The 15,298-nt window shown below is 45.7% G+C and overlaps 1 protein-coding gene across 2 annotated transcripts in view; it reads left to right on the top strand.

Annotated features, from left to right (window-relative positions):
- The first annotated feature begins 2,145 nt into the window (after positions 1 to 2,145).
- Positions 2,146 to 15,298, top strand: part of snap25a (synaptosome associated protein 25a) — a 68,897-nt gene continuing 55,744 nt past the window's right edge. The window contains exon 1 of one of the 2 annotated variants that reach the window (XM_063223605.1): positions 2,146 to 2,266. The gene's annotated coding sequence lies outside the window, so the exon portion shown is untranslated. Of the gene's footprint in view, positions 2,267 to 2,797; positions 2,873 to 15,298 lie in introns of those variants that run through there. The other variant, XM_063223606.1, reaches the window with a different exon arrangement.

Here is a 15,298-nt window from a genome sequence, read left to right on the forward strand (position 1 = left end):
GCCAAACTGCTGAACAGTATCAGTAGTAGCCTAGTAGTGGTAGTGGTATCAGTATCAGAAGTAGCCTAGTTGCTGAACAGTATCAGATGTAGCCTAGGTGCTGAACAGTATCAGAAGTAGCCTAGGTGCTGAACAGTATCAGAAGTAGCCTAGGTGGTTAACACAACACATCAGAAGTATCCTAGGTGGTTAATACAACACATCAGAAGTAGCCTAGGTGGTTAACACAACACATCAGAAGTCGCCTAGGTGATGAAGAGTATCAGAAGTGGCCTAGATGCTGAACAGTATCAGAAGTGGGCTAGATGCTGAAGAGTATCAGAAGTAGCCTATAAGTGATGAACAGTATAAGTAGAGGCCTAGGCGCTGAACAGTATCAGCCTCGGTGCGTAACACTACACATCAGAAAAAGTCAAATTGCTTAACATACAGTATCAAAAAGTAGCTTTGCTGCTGAACATTATACATTATGAGTTCTGTGGCCTCTGCTATGGCTTCAGTGTCTGAAGTGCTGTGCTGTTGTACCAGGGAGCTGGGTTCCATTCTGGCCCGAGGTCAATTCTCCATCTCACTCTCCCACTCAATTCCTGTCACACTATCAAGCTTTCCTGTCTGAATGGAGGATTAAAAGTCCAAAAATATCTTCGAAACAAGACAAGTTTTTTTCTTAATTCTGTAGAGAGAGACCTACCTACCTCACATCTGAGCAGGAAGTTTGATACGATGTGACAGCAATGCAGTGGTGTAGTTATGGTGGGTATACTGTATATTTGAGCATTTTTTGAAGTGGGTGTACTGTATACGTATTTGTGCTATTCTAAATAATGGATCAATCAATTTTAAGTGGGTATACTGAAATCCCTGAAATTTTGAAGTGGGTATACTCCGTATACCTGCGTTCTATGTAGACTACACCACTGCAGCAATGACACCAATGAGCCGTACGTTTAAAATACAAATATTTTGCCCCAGGGTCTTCACATTTCACATTTCTGCTCCACAGACCTCAGCAGAGGATTCATGGGCGAGTGGCTCATTGGCTAATTCACGGCTCAGTGCGGTCACTCTGAACGGCGAAATGGTAGCCTGTGGCTTCATAAACAGCTGATTCGCTTGTGATGTACCCACAGGGCCGGATTAAAGCACAGGCTAGATATGGCTGCAGCCTAGGGGCCCCCACCTGCCTGGCCAAAGGAGGGGGGAAGTCAACATACTGTAATTGGAGAAATGTGACAAGATGCTGTATTGATCATTTAGAATGCCATGTAAGGTCATGTTTTTAATCTTACTAGTACTATGCTTGGTCTTGAATTATGATGCCGTTATGTTATTTGGTTAAGAAATTTGCCTTCCGTGGGGGCCTACAGCAGCCTGTAACCTAGGGGCCCCGGACCATCTTAATCCGGCCCTGTGTACCCATAATATGGCTTTTCTCCTATACAATGCAGAGACTTTGTTTTGCTTTTTTGAAAACAGCCTTGGCCTGTTTCATGTAGACTAGTCTGAAGCAAGTTCTACTGTGTCTCTTCATGCCCTAGGTGTAACTTAAGGATTTTTTGGGGGACTAACCAGAATGAAAACATGTGCTCCCTGGTGTACAGGGGAAACGCTACCAGACACGTTTTTGTAACCTTTAAGAAATTACTTTAATGGTTTGACTGGGCTGTAGGCCAGAGCTTGCATCCCGTCTTATTGAGTTGCCCTCAGAATTAGCTGCATACTGCGTAGGCCTGCTTGTTGCATTGCATTGGCTACCTCGATAGCATTTTTTGGTTGGTTGGTTGTTTTTTTTATTACTATTATTATTTTGCTGATAGAGGTGGGAGGTTATATGGTGGCATATGGTAGCCCTGCCACAACAGCAGTCTTAATTCATTGTTTAGAATGAGTTATGTGAGGATGTTGACGCCGTGTGTGTTTTTGTGATGCAACACTGTTTTGGCTGTGGTCTCTTTAGCTTACGCAGTCAGCGACCCGGAGTTGTGCCCAAACTGCCCACCCCCCACTCTGTCTCCCTTTCTCCAGCGCTTTCCCCCATCCGATGGGCTGCTATTAAAAGGTGCTGACGTCAAAAAATCATCCGCCATCTTTAGCGAGGGCAGAGTCACTCTCGCCATTGAAGAAGAACTGAGGCGGTATCAAACACGCGCAGTGCCTTTGCAGCAGCTCCGTCGTAACAGAAGGGGAGTGATATCGGTTAGCTGTTGAATACGCAGGCATATCCTCCACCTCAGTAGCGACAGCCATCCACCGAACACAGGCTCAGGTAAGACGAGATTTTAAGATGGTTATGAGTCCATTCTCTCACCTCTAATTAAACGATGCTTTTCTTCTTCATATAGGCTAGTTATAATTCCAGCGCGAGTTATAATTGGATTAAAGCATGGCTTTTCGACAAGCAAGGGATGCAATCCATCATTGTCAGACAACAACTGTGGATGCGTGTGGGTGGATCTTTTTTCTATTTTTATTTGCCCAGTGCGAACCAGCTAATTATTAATAAACGGTTCTGAATGGCATAGTGTGTGGTTATCGTAGTATTGAGAGAAAAATAAGATATCGGTGTGTGGTTGTTAGATGATGTGTCCCTTTCTATGGATCAGTGCGATCCCAGCTCCGCATTTCAGGGTGTTAAAATTGCTGGCTGCAGTGTTCCAATGCGCACGATGTGGGCGGGTTCTGCCTTTCAGCACCATGGACAGTGTCCGTCTCGCCCGACAGTCTCCGCCAGAAATGTGCCGTTTCCGTGATTGATAAGAACCGTTCAGCGCAACTCTGTGTGAACGAGGGTTCCTTTATCAGTATCTGAGAGACTGACACATCCATACAAGGCTTACACTGCACGCCGCGCAACAGCCATTCTTTCATTCAGGTTTGCGCAGGAGCCGTTTATTCATTTGGGCTTTCTGTGTGACGCGTTCTGTTGTTCTTTCTTTATGACACGATGGCACTCGCTAAAAAATAGTGTAAATTCAGTCGAAAATCACCATCACATCACAACATGTAGAAAATGCTGATTGTTTGGGCTTCGTGACGTGAAAAGAAAAGGGTTGAAAATGCGAGGGCGCATTCTCAGCCGATGTAGGGGGGCGTCGATCTCGTAAACTGCGACAGAGAGAGTCGATGAGGTTGGAAAGGGAGGGGGGCGTTTGGTGAGAGAGGAGCGGTGTGGGGATTGGGGGTGGGGTAGTGACATAGGAAAGACACTGTCATCAAACTTCAACAGCGTGATACCCACAAATCACGTCCGCGGTGTCTGCAGAGCAGTTTGTTTCTGTTCGGTAGCAAGACACTTGCCATAGTTGTACGTGACGAGGCAACGGTAAATAGCCCACTGTGTGTGTTGTGTGCGTGTGTGCAATGTGCATGCCCTGTTGGGCGGGGGCCGAGGCGGGGTGCGCGTGGGTGGATGGCGGAGGTACCCGCACGAAGGCACCTCATATACCCTGTTTACTGAGGCTACGGGACTGCGTATTTCCGTCGTCGCCTGTCACTGCGGGGATCCAGTGGGGGGGATCTTCGGGGTTTAGTTTTACGTGTTCAGCGCCTTATACAATCCCTTTACCTTGATCATATATGGGTGCATTACGCGCAAAAAAAACAGATGGCCCTTTGGTGATGCCCTTTGCTCAAAGAAAAACAAATATCCAGACGTGGCATTACAATCTAAAGTGCGATGGGAAAACAGCATAGTTGATTGTCCTGATGAGTTATTTAGGTCACGTGCGCCTGTCAGGGACCCGCATGTTGAGATGCGTTGGTAATGAAATTGTGTATTGTCAATTTGTCGCCTCTCGACGCAAATGCGCATGTTGTTCTTGCTTGGATTTAGAGTGTCAATATTTCACCCCAACCCCCCAGTCTGACTCCTCCAGCGCTTGTGAGGCACGCACAGAGAGAATCCTGAAACGTGATGTTGTATAGGCTATCAGTCAGATGAAAATAACGACTGAATGACGAATGAAAAGATGCCGCGTGCTGCATGCTGCATACATGTTGAAATTAGAAACGCAGTACGGGGTGGCTTTGTGCAGTGTTTATGATGGTCTTTCTTTCTTTTACCGTTTCTTTCTTTCTATTTTTTTCCTTAATGCAGTGTGTGTCCATTGGTTTGACTGCAAAGCGCAAACAGCGAGGGCTGTCCTCCCTCAAACGAGGGGTGACTCACAATGCTTCCCGCGTTCGATGGTTTTCACAACACGAGAGGCTGTTACATGCGTGTAGCGGCAAAACGGCTGTGATTGTGTCATGTGTATGCCCACGTTCCAGGACTTCACAGTTCAGTTGCTTATTATGTTGTGAGAGCCATGTAATTGCAAACGCCCCGGGCCCTGTTTGATCGTGATTCCCTGAGTGCCCTGGCTGAGGAACCGGTTTGGATTTTTTTTTTTAATCTATTTTTTCTGGCTCCATGCACAACTACAAGAGGCTATCATCATACGTGCAGCATCGTAGAACGCACAACCAGCCCTGCTCTATTCACATCATGGAGCAGGAATGGCCATGGTTTAGATGGGCTGCCTCCCTGAAATGTGTGGCGACGTTGCTTTTGCTTTTTTGGCATTGCGCAATAAGGCGGCTGCGTCTTCAAGTCGGCACGATGAGTTGGCGGTTTGAAATATTTGAAACTATTACTCCGGTTGCCTGTAATGGAAAGGCGCAAGCAGTGGGCTTAGATTTATTACCTTCACGACAAGGTGCAGTTCCGTTATTTAATCCTAATGCATTCGCCCTGGAGGAGGGGGAGGGGGAGGGGGTTTTCTGAAATCGAGTTGATAGCTGCCGCAGGGCTGAGCTGAGCAGAGCTGAACAGCCCTCGGCTCACACGCCCCGACAATCTTCCCGGGCCTAGTCCCGTGACGTTCAAGGTTTTTCCTGGCGTCATGTGAACAGCAGAGCAGGTACAGATGTGACATGAGAAAGGTATCAAAGCGTCATCAACACAGCATGAGGCTGCTTTAATGACAGAACCAGAGTTATATACAGACCGGGTAAAACTGCAGTAAACCAATTGGAAGTAATTCAGACCATTTTATTTCATTGTCTCCCTTTGTCAGTGTGTAATACAATACAAATGTAACAAAACGAGCTTGAAATTGAGGGAGTTGGATGATGGTTTGCAAAGGAGGCGTAGTAAACAATCGCAGAGTAAAACATTCAAAATGGCTGACCCAAAAGAGACCAGCCAATCTGAGCAGGTGTTAAAATGATTGTGCGTCACAGCAAAGGAGAGGAGGCCGGAGTGTGAGAAAGAGAGGGAGAGAGGGGGAGGCCGGAATGAGGGAAGAGAGTATAGTAGCGGAGAGAGAGACAGAGAGAGAGAGGCCGGAGTCAGAGAAGTGAGGATAGTAGCAGAGAGAGAGAGAGAGAGAGAGAGGGAGAGAGAGGCCCGAGTGAGAATACCCAGAGTGAGAGACAAGAGGATTGTAGCAGAGAGAGAGAGAGAGACCGGAGTGAGAGAAGTTAGGATATAGCAGAGAAAGGGAGAGAGAGAGAGAGAGAGAGAGAGAGAGAGAGAGAGAGAGAGAGAGAGAAGGGCCCAAGTGAGAATACCCAGAGTGAGAGAAGAGAGAATCGTAGCAGAGAGAGCGAGAGAGAGAGAAGCTGGAGTGAGAGAAGTGAGGATAGCAGCCTGCGGCTATCAGCCACACAGACACAGACACAGACGGGCCTGTTTACTTCGCATGCTGCACCATGGCTAGGCTGCAGTGGGGCGAGATGGTGTGGGAAAGGGGGGAGAGAGAGAGAGAGAGGGAGAGAGAGAGAGAGGAGGAGAGAGAGTTGAGAGTTGAAAGATGAAAAGAAGAGAGGGAGGGGAGAGGAAAGGAGAAGAGAGAAAGACAGAGGAGATTGGATGAAAAAAAATAATGGTCATGAAAACAGAAAAAGGGTAGAGGAAAGAGAAGAGGGAAAAGGAGAGAGAAAGAGCGGGGATCAGGTAAAATAAATAAAATAAAACTTGAACAGGAGGGATATGAAAGCATGAATGTTAGAGATAGTTCTATGGCTCTGGGGGAAGGGATAACACTGACAGGGTTGCCAGATGAGGCTGATGATTTCCAGCCCAAAAAATACTCAAAACCCGCCTGGAAGCACTAAATCCCACCCAATTCTATTGATATCTATGGGCAAACTTTGGCGGGTTTTCTTACAAAATGTCATTTTTACCCACACACGGCCATCCTAAGCAGCCCAATTGGGTGGGAAACCGCCCAATCTGGCAACACTAAACACTGAGAAGGAATGATAGACATGCACTAAAAGCAGAAGACGAAGGAGGAAAGCAACAAAAGACGTACTCTAAAAGCAGAACAGGAAGAAAAGCAAGAAAAAAAACAGAAGCGGACTCCTCGAAAAAGAGGAGAAAAGGGTGACATGGTCGACGTTCCAGATGAAATGTGCGTGTGTGTGTGTGTTTGTGTGTGTGTGTGTGTCTGTGTATGTGTGTGTGTGTGTGTGTGTGTGTGTGTGTGTGTGTGTGTGTGTGTGTGTGTGTGTGTGCGCCAGTGTTAATTTCGTCAACCATGACTATGACTAAAATATTTCGTCAATGCCCTTTTTTGATTTTCGTCATTTAGACTAAGAATAAGACTAAATTTGGAAGGCAATGACTAAAATATGACTAAGACTAAAATTGATTTTCGTCATTGTGACTAAGACTAAGACTAAATTTTAAAAAGCTGACGAAATTAACACTGGTATTAAATAAAATAGAGAAAAAGAGAACCAGTGTGTGAAGAAGTTTTATTCTGTACAGTGTGATTATGTTAAAAAGAGAAGCCGTGTGCGGAGAAGGTTTATTCTCTACAGTCAATGATATATGTTAAAAGTTTGTGGAGAAGTTCTGTAATATACAGTGTTGACTAAAATGACGAAAATGACTAAAAATTGACTAAGACTAAAATTGATTTTCGTCATTTAGACTAAGACTAAGACTAAATTGGGAAGGCAATGACTAAAATATGACTAAGACTAAAATTGATTTTCGTCATTGTGACTAAGACTACGACTAAATCAAAAAAAGCTGACAAAATTAACACTGGTGTGCGCGTGCGTGCACATGCGTGTGTACATGCATGTGTGTGTGTGCGTGCGCATGCGTGTGTACATGCATGTGCGTCAGTGTCTGTGTGTGTGTGTGTGTGTGTGTGTGTGTCTGTGCGTGTGCATGTGTGTGTGTGTCTGTGTGTGCGTGTGCATGTGTGTGTGTCTCTGTGTGTGTGTGCGTGTGAATGCGTGTGTACATGCATGTGCGCACGTGTGTGAGTGTGTGTGTGTGTGACTGTGTGTGCGTGTGTGTGCGTGCGTATGCGTGTGTACATGCATGTGCGTGTGCGTGTGTGTGTGTGTGCGTGCGTGCGTATACGTGTGTACATGCATGTGCGTGTGTGTGTGTGTATTGAGCAGTAATGACTCTGGTACCTCGCAGGAGGTGAACAGTCAACACATGCAGACAGGCTGATGCCAATCAGGGGATTACTCTGCTATCGCTGCTTTGGAAACAAGTCCGACAGGCGGACAATGATGCGTCCTCCAAACGTTCAAGAATAGCCAAAATGTTCATAGGGAAACATATTTCAGTCGTTTATTATCATTTTGAAGCAGTTTTCAATGATTGGGAAAGCGCGTCACTCACGGCGGACGGCCCAACAAACGGACAAAGCCTCATATAGAGATGCGTGGATGCATCTAGAAATACACAACATGTGTGCGTACACCTACTGGGCACAGAGATCAAGGGCGTGTCTTGTTGACGTTGACCTTGGCATAGCCGGGGTTTTACCTCCACGGTATCACAGTCAGTAATAGCATGCGGTGTTAAACTTCAGTAGTAGCCAAATGTGTTATTCTTGTGAATGTTTTAAGGCCTATTTATAGAGCGTGAAGTGGCTGAGACTGTATGATTGGGTCTAGCGTGTGTGTGTGTGTGTGCGCGTGTGTGTGTGCATGTGTGTGTGTTGGGGGGGGGGGTTTGCTATATTCACCCTCACTGTTGATATGTGGTGTACTGTGTGTTTGTGTGTGTGTGTGTGTGTGTGTGTGTGTGTGTGTGTGTGTGTGTGTGTGTGTGTGTGTGTGTGTGTGTGTGTGTGTGTGTGTGTGTGAGGGGCACGCGTCTGCTTTTTTGGGCGCTGCTTCGTCATGGCTGTTGGTCTGTGGCCCAGAGCGCAACGTCACAATCCCCTCCACAGCATTGACACTTTAGCTTCCTCATCTGCTCCTGAACACACACACACACACGCGCGCGCGCACGCACACACACACACAAACACACATACACCCACACACACACCACACACACACGCACACACACACACACACATGCACACACACGCAATGTAATTAGTAATTGTAAGTTCTTTGGTCATACGTTTTGGTCATATGTATGGCTTGAGTTTTATTGTAAGGAAATGTAATCATGACAGAAGGTTTTTCTTTTTCAGAAACGGTAACTCTTTGTAGAATGAAAAGCTCACCATTCATGTTTTATCATACAGCCAGGGAAGCCGACCGGGAAGGACAAAGGGATCAGCTGTCCTGGGCCCTAGGCGAGAGGAGGCACCCAGAGTCAGGCTCTCATAGCATTGTATGCATTTTGAGGGGGGGGGGCGTTTCAAATTATTCTGTCCCGGACTAGGTCAAAGCTGTCAGTGGCCCTGCATACGGCTATGCCAACCCAGTGCGTGAAGTGGTGGTGGTGGGGGGGGGGGGGGGGGGGGGGGGGGGGGGGGGGGGTACTCAGGGGAACTCAGTTTTCCCACCTCTTAATTTTCATCATCAGAGTTCCTGCACTATTCTTTTCAGTGTCTTGTCTGGCATGAAGCACAGCATTAAGCCGGACGCTTTATTGATTAAAATGCATGAAATTGCATCTAAGAAACGCACATTTTCTTGGGGGGGCACCCCCAAAAATACATCCTCCTTTTTGCTCTCACGGACATGGTCACTCTATTTGGTACTGATGGGATTGTTGGAAATTCCTGCACTTCTTTTTGGATGTTTTTTCGGACAATCAGGGTTCCTGCACCTCTTTTTTTCCACTTCAAGCACTGTGTGCTAACCCACCTGGGCATGGGGTCGCCCGCTGCTTGCATACACACATGTACATACGTGCGCAAGTGTGTGTGTTTCAAGTGTTTGAGATTGGCGCTCTTTATCCTCTATTATGCCATGCTGTAATTTGGTAATGACACAGATGTTGGTTCACTGCAGGAGTTATAATAAAACTTTTCAAATTGCGTGTACAGTTCGGTTAAATAAGTCTGTTGTCCAGTCGTAAGATTTGTCATTTAGTTTTCTTAAAATCTCGTGTCTCGTCTTGTCTCGTGAGCAGAGAGTCTCGTCACACCCCTAGTATGTACGTACGTGTGAAGTGTGTGCGTGCGTGTGTGTGTTTAATGTGTTTGAGATTGGCTTGGAGATCGCTTTATCCTCTATGCCAGGCTGTAATTTGGTAATGACACAGATGTTGGTTGACTGAGCAAACACTTTATGGGTCCGGCTAGCAGATCAATTAGGCACAATTGGAGAAAACAGGCTTCAATTCGCTCTCTCGCCACTCAGCGTGTGATCAGTCAACCCATATTTTGCCACCTCTTGCACACGCGCATGCACACACACACACACACACACACACACACACACACAAAAACACACACACACACACACACACACACACACACACACACACACACACACACACACACACACACACACACACACACACACACTCATACGCAGACACACACACACATCAGGTAACCAATCTCACACAGACAATCTTTGATGTCATGAGATTTACTCATGAGTAGAAGAAAATTCCCAGCAGTGACTCCGCAGTTAATTGAAATGGGATTAATATTACAAAAAGATTGAATTGAATTGAATTGAATTTATTTAGTCTATTGGATGTAAAAAATAGTGTATAGCAACATTAACCATACATTGAAAGGAATAAATAGACAGGGATGTACACAAAAAAGTCCCAAGACTTATTTCCATTGTGGTCCCTTATGTGGTAGCAGGCTAGGGCATAAATATATAGTATATTATTAAATACGTATATCTATACTGCAGTTGAGTTGAAAATGTATGGCATGTTTGAAAGGGTGACTTCTACATCTGCAGTAGATTTGCCTTTCAACAGATCAGTGAAACTTTGCCGTTATATGACATTTATTGACTTGACTTGAAAGCTTTAATGTCCTTACAAAGGTAATTTGTGTTACAGCACGGCAGAATGACATAAAAACACATAGGCCTACAATTAAAGACACATACAGTACAAACACAATAAATAGCTAGACATATAAGTTAATAAATACATAAATAAATACAGACCACTGGTCAAATGCATTCACAAAGGGATTGCTACAAAGTAAAAGGAGGTCGATTGTGCATTAGAACAAATATGAATGGCCATAATGTCAAGAATGTATCTCCCACATCTTGTTCAATTCTTTAATTGCCATGGGAATGAAGGAGTTCTTCGCTTTATTCGTTCTAATGTTAGGGTATCTGTACCTGTGTCCTATTTATATTTATTTATATATTCGAAGAAATAATCAAGGGAAAAAAGAAAATGTGAAAGAAAAGGACATTTCCATGTATAGTCCTCATGTAAGCTATGCAGTATCACATTGTGCTGTTGCATAACTGAACAGCATTTTACTGTGTTGTAAATAATGTCTGCGTCATCATACCCTAGTCAATTATTTAACACCCAGTACCACACAGCATCACTATCGTCACAGGAAGGGACAAAGGAAGCATGTCCAAGAAAATACATATATACATATATACTGCATACATAAAATACGCATAATACTACATACTAATTCTACATTAATATAGGCTAGGCCTAGCCCACATCTAACATTGCAACAACATTACAAAAGCCTGCTGTTTTTTCTGCGCGTGTTTTAACAGTTAGAGGGCTGAAACATTAGTTTTGCACTTGGCTAACATTGCTGCAATGTTACGGGAGCATGTTGGGTTATTTTGAGGTAATACTTTTGCAACGTTACGAGAGCGCATTGGGTTATTTTGTGGTAGTAGTGCAGCAATGTTACGAGAGCGTGTTGGGTTTTATAAGCCTAGGCTACGTAAAAACTAGAGATGCACCAGATCCTGACTTTTAGGTAACTGCCGGATACCGGATACCGGATCCTGTGAAAAACCCTATTATACTGCCGGAGCCGGATCGTGATATCTAATTTTGGGTTTTTACCCTCAAGGAAATGATTTCCTGTCTCACCAATAAGTTTAAAGCCCTCACCAACATTATATTATTGTAATGAATTTGAATAGCATAGGAAATGAATACACATCTGCATTCGACTGCAGTCCCTCTTTGTTTAATCTCACCAGTCACATTTCCTTTGATTCTGTGCAGCGATTGCAAAATCAGTCTGCTGTTCCCCCTCTGAAGGGGGGAATGATGAAAAAAGTTTGAGAACCACTGCCTTAGCTGGTGTGACCCATTAGTGAGTGTGAGTTTGGCTAGTAAAACTAACATCTACTACTAACATCGTTTTGGAGAGCCATGATATTACATAAACAAGATGGCAGTTACCCAGATCTGTACTCTGACAGCAGCCAGATGTTCATACACTCACAAAAAAATCAAACAGCTGTAGAAAGGATTCAGACACATGCATGCACGTGCACAACACACACATATACACACGTGAACAGTGCACATGTGCATGCATACACACACACACACACACTGCACTTCTTCCTTCTTCCTCTCCTCCTCTTCTCTTCCTCTCCTCTCTTCCTCTTCTCCCGTTTCTTCTCCTCTACTCCACTGTCCTCTCCTCTCATCCTCATGCATCCTCATCCTCTCCTCTCCTTTTCTCCCCTCTCTTTTTCTCCTCTCCTTCCCCATCTCCTCTCCTCTCCTCTCCTCTCCTGCCATCTCTGCTCTGTCCATCCTGCTGTGCTGGGCTGGGCTGTGTTGAGCTGAGCTGGTCTGGGCTGTGTGTGTGTGTGTGTGTGTGTGTGTGTGTGTGTGTGTGTGTGTGTGTGTGTGTGTGTGTGTGTGTGTGTGTGTGTGTGTGTGTGTGTGTGTGTGTGTGTGTGTGTGTGTGTGCTCCTGTCCTCTCCTCTCCTCTCCTCATATCCTCTCCCCTCTCTTTCTCTGTTCTCCTTCCCCCCTCTTCCTCTCTCCTCTCCTCTCCTCTCCTCTCCTCTCCGCTCTGTCCATCCTGTTGTGTTGGGCTGTGTTGGGCTGTGTTGAGCTGGTCTGGGCTGGGCTATGTTGCGGTATCTCTGCTCCTCAGGTGTTCTTTATGGGCCTGCCTGCCTCCATAAAGCGCCATGCAGGCAGTGTTGCCAGATTGGGCGGTTGCCGCCCAATTGGGCTACTTGAGATGGTCGTCTGCGGGTAAAAACGGGAAAAATTGGCCATTTGGCGTTTAAAAAAAAAAAGCCATTTTGTGCCCATAGAAACCAATGGAATTTGTTGAAATAGGAGCATTTTGGCGTTTTTTGGAGAACCTTTTGGGCAGGTTTTAATCAGACAACTCTGGCAACACTGCATGCAGGAGAAGGTCATGCCTTTCATTCCAGACCATGCAGCCTCTACTGGGGGTTGAAAGACCCAGCATACTGTATCTCAGCTGGAAAAAACCCTGCCCTGCCTGCTGCGACACATGCCAGCACACTCTTGCACACACACACACATACACACAGCTCTCACATGTGCTTACGCGCGCACACACTCACACAAACACACACACACACACACACACACACACACACACACACACACACACACACACACACACACACACACACACACACACACACACACACACACACACACACACACATAGACATAGACATGCAATCACATGCAAATGCAGATACACACACACACACACACACACACACACACACACACACACACACACACACAAATAACCCAATACTGAGGAATAGCTATATGATCATCACACACAAACACAACTCCCCTATACGCTAACTCATACAGAGTGCTGGGGGGGGGGCTCCAGTGGGGTCCATTTGGGATGCGATAGAGCTACATATATGTGGGTTCTAAATTTTGATTATAACCTGACTGCACGAACCTAGCTGCACAAAATGCAACCTCTGATTGTAGGAAACCGTTGTCCACACACACATGCACATGCAGACACACATATACAGTATACACACACACACGCACACACACACACACACACACACACACACACACACACACACACACACACACACACACACACACACACACACAGGCAGACACACACACACGCAGACACACACACACATGCAGACACACACATACACACACGGAGAAAGGAGAAATAGAGAGAAACGGGTCCCATAGGGTTGGGATGCCGTGTTGTTGTCTACTTTAATGGTCACCTCTCGCCTTCATAAAACACACACACACACAGGCCCTGTCATGTGGGGATGCAGTGGGGTGTACACACACACACACATGCACACACACACACACACACACACACACACACACACACACACACACACACACACACACACACACATGTATACACACATGTATACACACACACACACACACACACACACACACACACACACACACACACACACACACATACAGACAAAGAGAGAGAGAGATACAACCAGCGAGTGACATGTTTCCCTGTGACGTCCCAGCTGTGAGTGAAGCTTAAGGGGACCCCGGAGGTTACTGGCAGTCCAACAGCATACAACTACTCCTCCTCTCCTTCCCCATTTTCCACACACACACACACACACGCACGCACACACGCACGCACGCACACACGCGTGATTACTGATAGGCCAGGAGCTTGGTCCTACTCCTCTCCTCCTTTCCCCTGCATCTACTGGCATCTCCACTGGTCTTGTCAAGTCCATCTTCATTAGAGACACATTTCCAGAGGGCTTGCTGCCCTATCCACTCTGTAAAACATTGCAGCCAGTCAAACGTAAAAAGTAAGTTGCCCTGCTGCCTTAAGTTTGTAAGTTAGCTTAACTTGAGAAAGACTCGAATTGAGTTGAGCCTCAAGCCTTGAGTTAACTTACAAACTTAAAGGTGCACTGTGTAGGATGGTGGCCAGAGTAGGTATTGTAACTATGCTGGTCATTTACAAATGACAAACATACAGTAAGTTTTGCAGATAAAAATGCCTATTCCTGGAAATTCAAAATGGCAGAATTTGGTGATGGTGGTAGGTATTTACTAAAAAGGTAACAATTGTGAATGGGCAGCATGAATTCTGGAAATGAAATACTAAAAATACTACACAGTGCACCTTTAAGGCAGCAGGGCAGGAGACCGTTCCACCACTTGGGTACAACAACGGAAAACAGTCTTGACTGGGAGTACCTAGAGCGACTGGATGGCAGTGCCAGACGACTTGTGCTGGAGGAGCGCAGTTGTCTTCCAGTAACATAAGGCATTAGTAAGTCCTTCAGATAAACTGGGGCCGTTCCTGCGATGGTTTTGTAGGCAAGGGTCAAGGCCTTGTGCTTCATCCGGGCGGCGATCGGTGTCCTTTGGACGGAACGACAGGTACATCTGGGTGTCATCAGCATAGCACATGTGTTTGAATGACACGTCCCAGGGAGGTGTATATTGCAAACAAAAGGGGTCCCAGCATTGATTCTTGGGGTACGCCTGTGGAGAGGGTGTGAGTAGTAGAGAGTTTCCATTGCTAAAGACCTGAGTAAAAAGTTGAAGAAGCAAAAGACATTTTAAGTAAGAACTCTTAATGTACAGTATTGTATTCTTATGCTACTCCCACTTGGTCAACACAGTGATGTATCTGGTCCGTGTACTTTCACCAAGGTACTACAACCATTTAGTGCATCAGGTAAATTACCCCCCAAAAAAGGAACTTCACGCTTTCTGCAATAGTTAATTCTCCCAACTGGCTTCATTTGGCAAGTCATTATTACATAACACTTAACGCTGACACTTTTTTATTCAAAGCGACTTACAGATATTACAGGGTATGGGTTACAGTCCCTGGAGCAATGTGGGGTTAGGTGCCTTGCTCAAGGGCACGTCAGCCATGGATGAAGGTGTAGGGAGGATGGGTAATGCTGGGATTCAAACCTGCAACCCTCTGATCTTAAGACCACTTCCCTACCCATTACATCACAGCTGCCCCACAGAGTAGAGGTAGCAGAAGTGCTTACGTGTCTCTATACAAGGTATGGCGAGACTACACGTCGAGTCGATGGGAAGGAGAATGTAATGTGGCAGACACTTCGAACCTGCAACTCTGTGATCTACTGTCCAACTCCTTCACCATTA

This window comes from Engraulis encrasicolus, chromosome 18 (assembly GCF_034702125.1).
Source record: "Engraulis encrasicolus isolate BLACKSEA-1 chromosome 18, IST_EnEncr_1.0, whole genome shotgun sequence".
Classification (NCBI taxonomy): Eukaryota; Metazoa; Chordata; class Actinopteri; order Clupeiformes; family Engraulidae; genus Engraulis; species Engraulis encrasicolus.